At 41.2% G+C, this 8,591-nt stretch overlaps 1 long non-coding RNA gene across 5 annotated transcripts; it reads right to left on the bottom strand.

The window, feature by feature from the left end:
• Positions 1 to 8,326, bottom strand: LOC122035767. 5 transcript variants are annotated; one of them, XR_006127203.1, is made up of 5 exons: positions 7,789 to 8,326; positions 7,576 to 7,703; positions 867 to 918; positions 236 to 703; positions 1 to 38 (listed from the first exon to the last, which is right to left on the bottom strand). It is a non-coding gene; the product is annotated as an uncharacterized LOC122035767 (long non-coding RNA). The 5 variants fall into 5 exon arrangements; XR_006127202.1 differs by lacking the exons at positions 236 to 703; positions 867 to 918; XR_006127201.1 differs by lacking the exons at positions 1 to 38; positions 867 to 918 and having other exon boundaries at positions 531 to 703.
• Between the last annotated feature and the right edge of the window lie 265 nt (positions 8,327 to 8,591).

Genomic DNA, 8,591 nt, shown 5'->3' with positions numbered 1-8,591 from the left:
CATGGACCCCAACATCCATCTTTTCAACCAAGCGTGTCCTAACAAAATATTTTTTGTTATCTATGAGAAATTGTAAGAGTCAACTTGATGTAGCATTCAATTTCTATATAGACTTTCTTATCCCGGGAAAGGTTAGACAACAATCCAACGAACTACTACGGTAAGGAGGAGGACACTGAAATCATTTTTTTTCAAAAAAAATAAAAAATAAAAATTACAGATCAATAGGACGCACAAGAACTTCACCGAGATTGTCACGCCCCAGGTAGTCCCTGCCAGAAGAAATTTCGACAACATCTCCCCTTTACGGGTGACAATCTGAAACGTTTCTACATTGCCCTCAGGGCTCACACTCATCAGCCAACACGGCTGGAATATATACTATACAAAAATGAAACATTCCACGCAATTATAATAAAAACAGCCTCCGGCTATCAACACAATACGAAAAGGAATCGAAAACAATCACAACTTACCTCTTCTGCCGTCCGGCAGGCACGAAGCAAAACACACCAAATACAAATTCACCAAGCAACCAAAAACCCAACCAGTACAATGCTTAAAAACAAATCACTCAAATCTAATGAACAAACCAATACGAGTCTATAACATGACACTAAACAAATAAACAGAAATCGAAAGACCAAAGCGAAAATCCTTGTGACGAGGGGACTAGCAACTGAAACCTCCTAACGGCATCAACCTGAAATAGAAAAATATAAAGCAACGGGGTGAGTCCAAGAACTCAGCGGATACAGAATAGACATGCATAATAAATTATAACTAACAGTAATAATCATGCGGTACAGTTTTCTAACAAAAGAAGGAAATGCATACTGAAAAGAGCTGAAGAAAACTGCACTCACCAGAACCTCCTATTTGGAAATAAGGGTCGTCATACCAGATACAAAATGTCACCTGTATGCATGTCAAACATACACAACTCAAACAAATGCAGCATACATAATGCAGCAAGCACAAACAATAAATACAATCATGCAGAAATGATGCAAAATGACATGTGTCACCCCTGTCACCAGTCAATCATCTCACACGTGATGGTGAGACCGAGTGGGTAGGGCTATGACAACTGTGCAATCTGCCATCACTGCTCCTGAGTGACCGAGTGGACAGGATGCTGTCGGAGTACATCTATCCTCCTACCCCAAACAGAGTGGGGGAGTGCAATGCTCTCATCTCCCTGAGATAGTCCAGAGGAGGAATCCCTAACGTGCTACCACGCTGCGTCACGCTACCCATGAGTGGACCAACGAAGCACTGACAGAGCAAACTGCACACACACTGCCTGATATACCACTAACCCATGAGTGGTCGTGTGTGCAGATCATGTAATTGGCGATGTGCTCAACAATAATGGAGCCAACAATCGTTCAGCATGCAATCGTGCAAGATGGTGCATGACACTAACATGTAGATAATAACAATATACACCTCCAAACAAAATGCACCAAAAAAGGAAATAAATAAATCATGCAATGATCCAGGTAACAATTAACTAGATGCTCAAATCAGATATGTCAAATCACAAGACTACTACACAGTAGAGCAATGTATGTCACTAATTCTAAGAACAGGAGTATACAAGGCATCAATCAAGAGAAAATAAGTATGATGGCATAACAGATAACAATCAAGACAGACTACAAGAACAGAGTAGTGACATACCAAGCAGATGCAAACATAATCATTACTACTAGAAATAAACTATTATGTATATCTAAAAATGACTATATCAAAAAGATAAGTCAGAAATACCCATCTCAAAAGATGATCGTGTCAAGAAATCCTCCGTCGAGACGACCGTCTCGAATCAAGGTCCTGTAACGCATGATATACAAATTTAGCTAATTACATAAATTAATTAGCTAAAACAAATCCCCAACTAAATCTAATCCATTGATCAACTAGGGTTAACTTCGTTAAACCCTAGTTGTTCCATTAATCAATTAGATTAAAATATATACATAAACAACCTAACCTTAAGTCAAATTTAGAACAATTCATTCTCCAACTTAACTACCAGTTAACCTAACTACACATGAACAACCAACTATATAATGAATCAAACCTATCCAAACAAACTCACCCAAATTCGATCGCGTTATTGCTGACCCGCGATCGGAGAAGTTTGACGCTGGAAATTGGTGGCCGGAGCTTACAATGAAGTTGCTGCCAGAACAAACGTGGAGCTGCTGTTGAAAACCAATTGCTGTTGGAACCCAGAAACCCTAATCAGCAATTTCCCTGTCAAACCAAGTACCCCAAACTAACCCTCCCACAATCACTCACCTAAATCAGTGGTTAGGGTTGAGGATTACCTCCGATTTTGGCAGCTAAGAAGGAATTTGCAACCGGACAATCTGTCCAGCAACTCCCACAGAGGCGGCGGTGGAAGTCTAGGGCACAGACACAAGGGGGAAGGAAGAAGAAGATCGGAGAAGCAACCCTCGGTGGCGCTCGTCCGCTGGCGTCGGCCGTGACGACCGAGAAGCGGGTGCTCGGCGCAAGATAGAGCAGATCTAGGGCTCGACTGGCGATGGGTGCTCGGTGTCCGCAGCCAGAAGAGGGTCGGTGGTGATCAGCTCGGGAGAAGAAAGCCGGCGGCGGCGCACAGGGAGATCGGGAAAGAAAGTGGCGGCGTCGGGGAAGGAAGCAGAGATCGGCGAGGGAGGAGAAATCACGGCGTCGCGAGATGAAGAGAAGAGGAGGAAGGTTCGGCGGGGAAGAAATAGGGCTCGGGTAGAGAAATAAGGAAAAAGAAAGAAAAAAAAGGAAAGAAATAAAAAGGAAACTTTAATCAAATTAGAAAATTTAGGTTTAATTTTATTAAAGTTTAAGTAATTTCCTTATCAACTCTTACCCTTCCGTATTTCTAAACAGTTTTTTCCCATGTCTATTAATTTATCTCCACAAATTACCTCATACAAACTTCAAAAAAAATTTAGAAAATTTTTAAAAATTTCTAAAAATTCCGTTAACACTATATGCATATAAAATCTTATTATTTAATTATTATTTGGTTACGTATTTTACATTCTCTCTCACTAATAAAAATTTGGTCCCCAAATTTTCGTTATCTACCATCAGCAAGTACTAGCAAAAGCTAAACAGTATAAATGTTGAACGAAAACTAACCCTCATACCTTAAGTAAATAGATGGGGGTATCGTGCTCGGGTCGTATCCTCGAGCTCCCAGATAACCTTCTCGTCAGAATGATACTATCACCCAACTTTAACAAGTCGGATAGTCTTGTTCCGCAACTGACACTCTTTGTGGTCCAGAATCCGTACCGAAACTTCCTCGTAGGTAACGTCAGGCTGAATGGGAACTGATATATCTAACAGAACATGTGCTGGGTCGGCTACGTATCTCCTCAGCATAGACACATGGAATACATCGTGAACGTCTGCTAGAGACAGTGGTAGGGCAGGGCCAGTGCGCGGCTCGATCCTCTCAGATTTGGAAGGTAATGTATGCGGACCCACACCTCGAGGTCAAATCTCTTCACCCCTTCCGTGGGTGAAACTCTCAGAAATACATGGTCGCCAGTAGAGAACTCCAAGGGTATTCGTCTCTGATCAGCATAACTTTTCTGGCGGTCCTACGCCTCTGACATTCTCCGTCTGATAGTACGGACCAACTCTGCCACCTGTTAAGCTCTCTGCGGCCCTAGTAGCTGGGCCTCCCCAACCTCCTCCCAAAGGGTGGGTGTCCGACAAGATCTACTATAAAACGCTTCAAACGGTGCCATCTGGATAGTCGAATGATAGCCGTTGTTGTAGGCGAACTCTACTTATTGTAGGTGGTCCTCCCAGCTGCCTCCGAAATCAACAACGAGACCTCAAAGAGTCCTCAAGTCCGGATGGTCCACTCGGTATCCATCCGCGTGAATGGAAAGGCATCGAAATGGAGTTGTGTGCTCAAGGCCTCTTCGAGCTCTGCCAATCGAGACATGAACCGTGGGTCTCTCCGATATAATGCTCAAAGGAACACCATGCAATCGATGACCTCTCGTGTCTACTGCCAATCGATCCAGAGTCGGTCTTCCGAATCGCCAGGAAGTGTGCGGATTTGGTTAATCGATCAACAATTACCCAAATCACGGCATGGCCTCGTCATGTCCTAGGCAATTCTATCACAAAGTCCATAGTGATGTGCTCTCATTTCTACTCTAGAATAGAAATCCTTTGAAGTAATCCAGCAGGTCTCTGGTGCTCAGCCTTCACCTGCTGACAGACTAGACATCTAGCTACAAATTCCGCGATGTCTTTCTTCATGTCATTCTACCAATAGGAATGTCACAAATCACGATACATGCTGGTTTCGCCTAGGTGGATCGCAAATCGAGAGCGATGAGCCTCCTGAAGTAATTCCTCCAAGACCAGGTGAGATTGAGATACGCATAATCTACCTTGGAGAAAAAAATAATGTCCTCGTCATCTCGGGTGAACTCGATCTACTGCCCGGAAGCTATCTGGCTGCCAATGAAAAGCGCGATCAAGCGGGCCTCTCGGATCCTCGTCACGATCGACGATGAGCAATGGTAACAAGAATACCCTGCTCTTTCTGTCCCTGCTCCTCAAGGCCCAACTCGGAGAAAATCTGAATCAAGTCCGTGACTAAAACTCGGTGACAAGCCAAAGTCCCTCTGGACTTCCGGCTAAGTGCATCAGTAACCACATTAGCTTTCCCCGGGTGGTAGCTAATGGTACAGTCGTAATCCTTCAGGAACTCCATCCATCTCCTCTGTCGAAGATTAAGTTCCTTCTCGGTGAAAAGATATTTGAGACTCTTATGATTAGTGAGAATCTCAAATGTTATACCATACAGATGATGCTGCTAAATCTTCAAAGCAAAGATAATAGCGGCCAACTCCAAATCATAAACTGGGTAGTTCTTCTCATGCTCCTTCAACTAACGAGAAACATAAGAGACTACCCTGCCGTGCTGCATCAAAACAGCGCTCAAACCCTGTAGAGAAGCGTCGGTGTAGAGTACGAATCTGTCCTCTCCAGAAGGCAAAATCATAACTGGTGCCGACACTAATCTCCGCTTCAGCTCCTGAAAGTTGGTCTCGCAGGCTTCTGACCACGTGAACTTTACACTCTTCCTGGTCAGGCGTGTCAGCGGCATAGCAATGCGAGAGAAACTCTCGACGAATCGTCTGTAGTATCCGGCCAAGCCCAAGAAACTGCGGATCTCTTGAACTAATTTCGGATGTTCCTAGTTGGTGATAGCCTCGATCTTCTGAGGGTCTACGAAAATACCTTGGCTAGAAACCATGTGTCCCAGAAAATCGACCGAAGATAGCCAAAAAGCACATTTGCTGAACTTCGCATATAGTTGATGTTGTCGAAGAGTCTCCAAGACTATGCGAAGATGCTGTGCATGATCCTCCTTGGAACGCGAGTAGATCAAAATGCCATCGATGAAAACGATAACAAACTGATCTAGGTACTCCAGAAAGACACGGTTCATCAAATTCATAAATACCGTTGGAGCATTGGTAAGCCCAAATGGCATTACCAAAATCTCATAATGTCTGTATCTGGTACGGAATGCTGTCTTCTGAATATCAGAATCTTTAACTCTCAGCTGATGATATTCGGACCACAGATCAATCTTAGAATACACGGATGTACCCCTGAGCTGATCAAACAAATCCTCGATCCATGATAGGGGGTACTTATTTCTGACGGTTACTGCATTCAGTTGTCTGTAATCGATGCACAACCTCAGAGTACCATCCTACCGGAGAACCCCACGAAGACACACTAGGACGTATGAATCCCCTATCCAATAACTCCTGGAGTTGGACCTTTAGCTCGTCCAACTCTTTCGGTGTCATATGGTAGGGAGCCTTCAATGTCGGTGCGGTCCCCGAAATCAGCTTAATAGCAAACTCCACTTGCCTTCAAGGAGGCAGGCATGGTAGCTCATCTGGAAATACATCCGGATACTCTCGGACCACAGGAGCGTCTGAGAGTTGAGAACTCACTACAAGAAAACAGGGCTTTAGAGACGAAAAAATCTGTCTCTGAAAATCATTTTTCCGTCTCTAAAGAAAGTTTGAGACGGAATATTCCGTCTCAAAAATCCGTTAGTGAAAGCCCCGTAGCTAATTTTGAAACGGAAATATTCCGTCTCTAATTTTTGAAACGGATGAAAAAACTGTTTATAAATCTATTTTCAAGTTAACAAAATAAAATTAATTTCAAATGTAAATTCTGTCTCTAATTTTGTTTTAAATCATATTAATCCCGCTTATAAATCAGTTTACAATTCTATTTATAAATCTGTATATAATTTTATTTTTAAATTTATCACTAAATATTATTATATTACATTTTTATATTTTTCATCAATATATTTAAATAATTCTTCATTTCAAATAAATTAAAATTATTAAAAAGAAATAACTTCTAATTCCAAATGTATTATACAATTAATATTAAAATAAATAAATATTTACATTATCCAAACAAATTTGACCAATAATCAAACTATAAAGATCAAATTTTCCTAGATATAAATGATTTGTATATTCCATTTCTTGAATCATTTCCAAATCATCTCCTTGAGATTTTCTTCCCTCTATAATAATAAGTTTTTTTTTCTCTTTCAATAATTTGTTCCTCTATCCTCGAGCTAATAACATGCATGCCTTCATTTTCTTCTTTTGCCCTCCCTGTCTTCGAATTCCATGAGATAAATTGCTTCTCTTGTACAGATTAATGAACCAACCAATTTTGTTGAGAAAATCTAACAAATCAAAATATGAAACAAGTCTTACAATATCAAAATTTTTAATACAAATAAATTAAAATTATACAAAAGTCATAATCAATATCAATGATCACCCACTAATTAGTCCATAGTTGTCAATGCTAAAGAATTAACAAGTCATGAAGACTCTTTTGGCTCTGAAACAATAGGCATCACAAAACCATAAAAATTAGGTCAGTGTGAACAAATACTTAAGTAGGATTTTCTTCAAATTTGAATCTTAAACTTAGAATCTCTAAGTACATATAACAAAATCAAATACAAGATAATAGAAAATTTTGGATTCTAAGACTAAGATTTGAAATAGCAAAGCAACTATGAAATCAAACCTAATGAATAAAATACAATTGCAGAAAATAATAGTCAACATGAAGTAATTAACGAAACTAAGCATGGAACAAAACTTAGAGCATTAAAGAAACCTAATCTAACTTAACCTAATTGAATTTAAATGAAGACATAAAACTTAACAATTGAAAGAGCAATACAAAGCAAGAGTTAAGTAAACTAAGATGCATCAGATTGAACCTAACTATTGAAAGAGACATTTCACCGAACGTGAAATGAACACATGACATGCAAAAATTAGAACCTAACTACGGAACATTTTATCAAACAAGTTGGGTGCATGAAACAATTAAAGCCAAGTGCGTGCATTCTAATTAAGGGAGATCAAGTTTGATATAAGCATTCAATAAGAAACATAACACACATCCAACATGATAAAAGAAACAACCTAATAAATCTGATCAGGTTCAGATTACTACCCTTATCAGCAGTTTGTGGCTCTTCCGACGATGGTAAATCTGTCCAACAACCCTCACCGCCTCAGAATTCACCGATACACGACAGTGGCACAAATCCAAGCACAAATGGGGTCACCGCAGCAATGGATCTGCAATCCAGAAGATGCCAATCCGTTGATAAGTTGTGACGGCTGTCAAACAGGGAAGAGGAATAGAGATGACAACATCTCATACCTCCTTGTGGCTGACCGGATGGCCACGGCACAATTGAAGGGGGCAACGCGTGGTAACCCCTCGCAACTGCTGATACGCGGAAGAACAACCCTACTCTCCTGTGTACTCAGCTCTCCGACGGTGGCAGATGGAAGAGGAAGAAGTGGCAGCCGGTGAAAGAGATGGCGGCGACGCTAGCCGCCCAAAATTGCAGGTACTGTGGTCGGATGCGATGACGTCGGCTGCATCTAGGGCAGAGACTCAAGGGGAAAAGTAGAAGAGGATCGGGCCGCCTGATAGCCCAGAGAGCTTGGTGTTGGTGAGGCTCGCGGAGAGAAGGACTGCTGCCGGCGGTGCTCTCGTGACAATCGGCGTGGTGAGGACCTCCGCGACGAGGAGACGACGGCAGAGGAGGGAAGATGACGCGGAAGAAGAGAAAGGGGCGCCGGTTGGAGAAGATGAGGAGAAGAAGAAGAGCAGAGAGTAAACGGCGTGAGAGAGGAGGAAGAATCGGGGCGGCGACGAGATAAGGTGAGGAAGGATTCGACGATTAGGGTGGAATAGGGTACGGTGAGGAATTATAACCATTAATTAAATTAGATAACTAGGTTTATTTTAATTAAAACTTAAGTAATTTTTTTTATCAACTCCTACTTAAATTGGGTATTCCAAATAAATTTTTCTCAAGTCTGCAAATGTATCCCCTCCAATTACACAGCTCCGAAAAATTCTTAAAAAATATCTAAAAATTCCGTTAAGATTATTTCCCAATTAAACCTTATTATTTAATTATTATTATTATTTTTTTATTGCCGTATTTTACA

Source organism: Zingiber officinale, unplaced genomic scaffold, assembly GCF_018446385.1.
Source record: "Zingiber officinale cultivar Zhangliang unplaced genomic scaffold, Zo_v1.1 ctg104, whole genome shotgun sequence".
Classification (NCBI taxonomy): domain Eukaryota; kingdom Viridiplantae; phylum Streptophyta; class Magnoliopsida; order Zingiberales; family Zingiberaceae; genus Zingiber; species Zingiber officinale.
The sequence above is the reverse complement of the archived record's forward strand: the minus strand, read 5'-3'. Positions and strand labels throughout refer to the sequence as shown.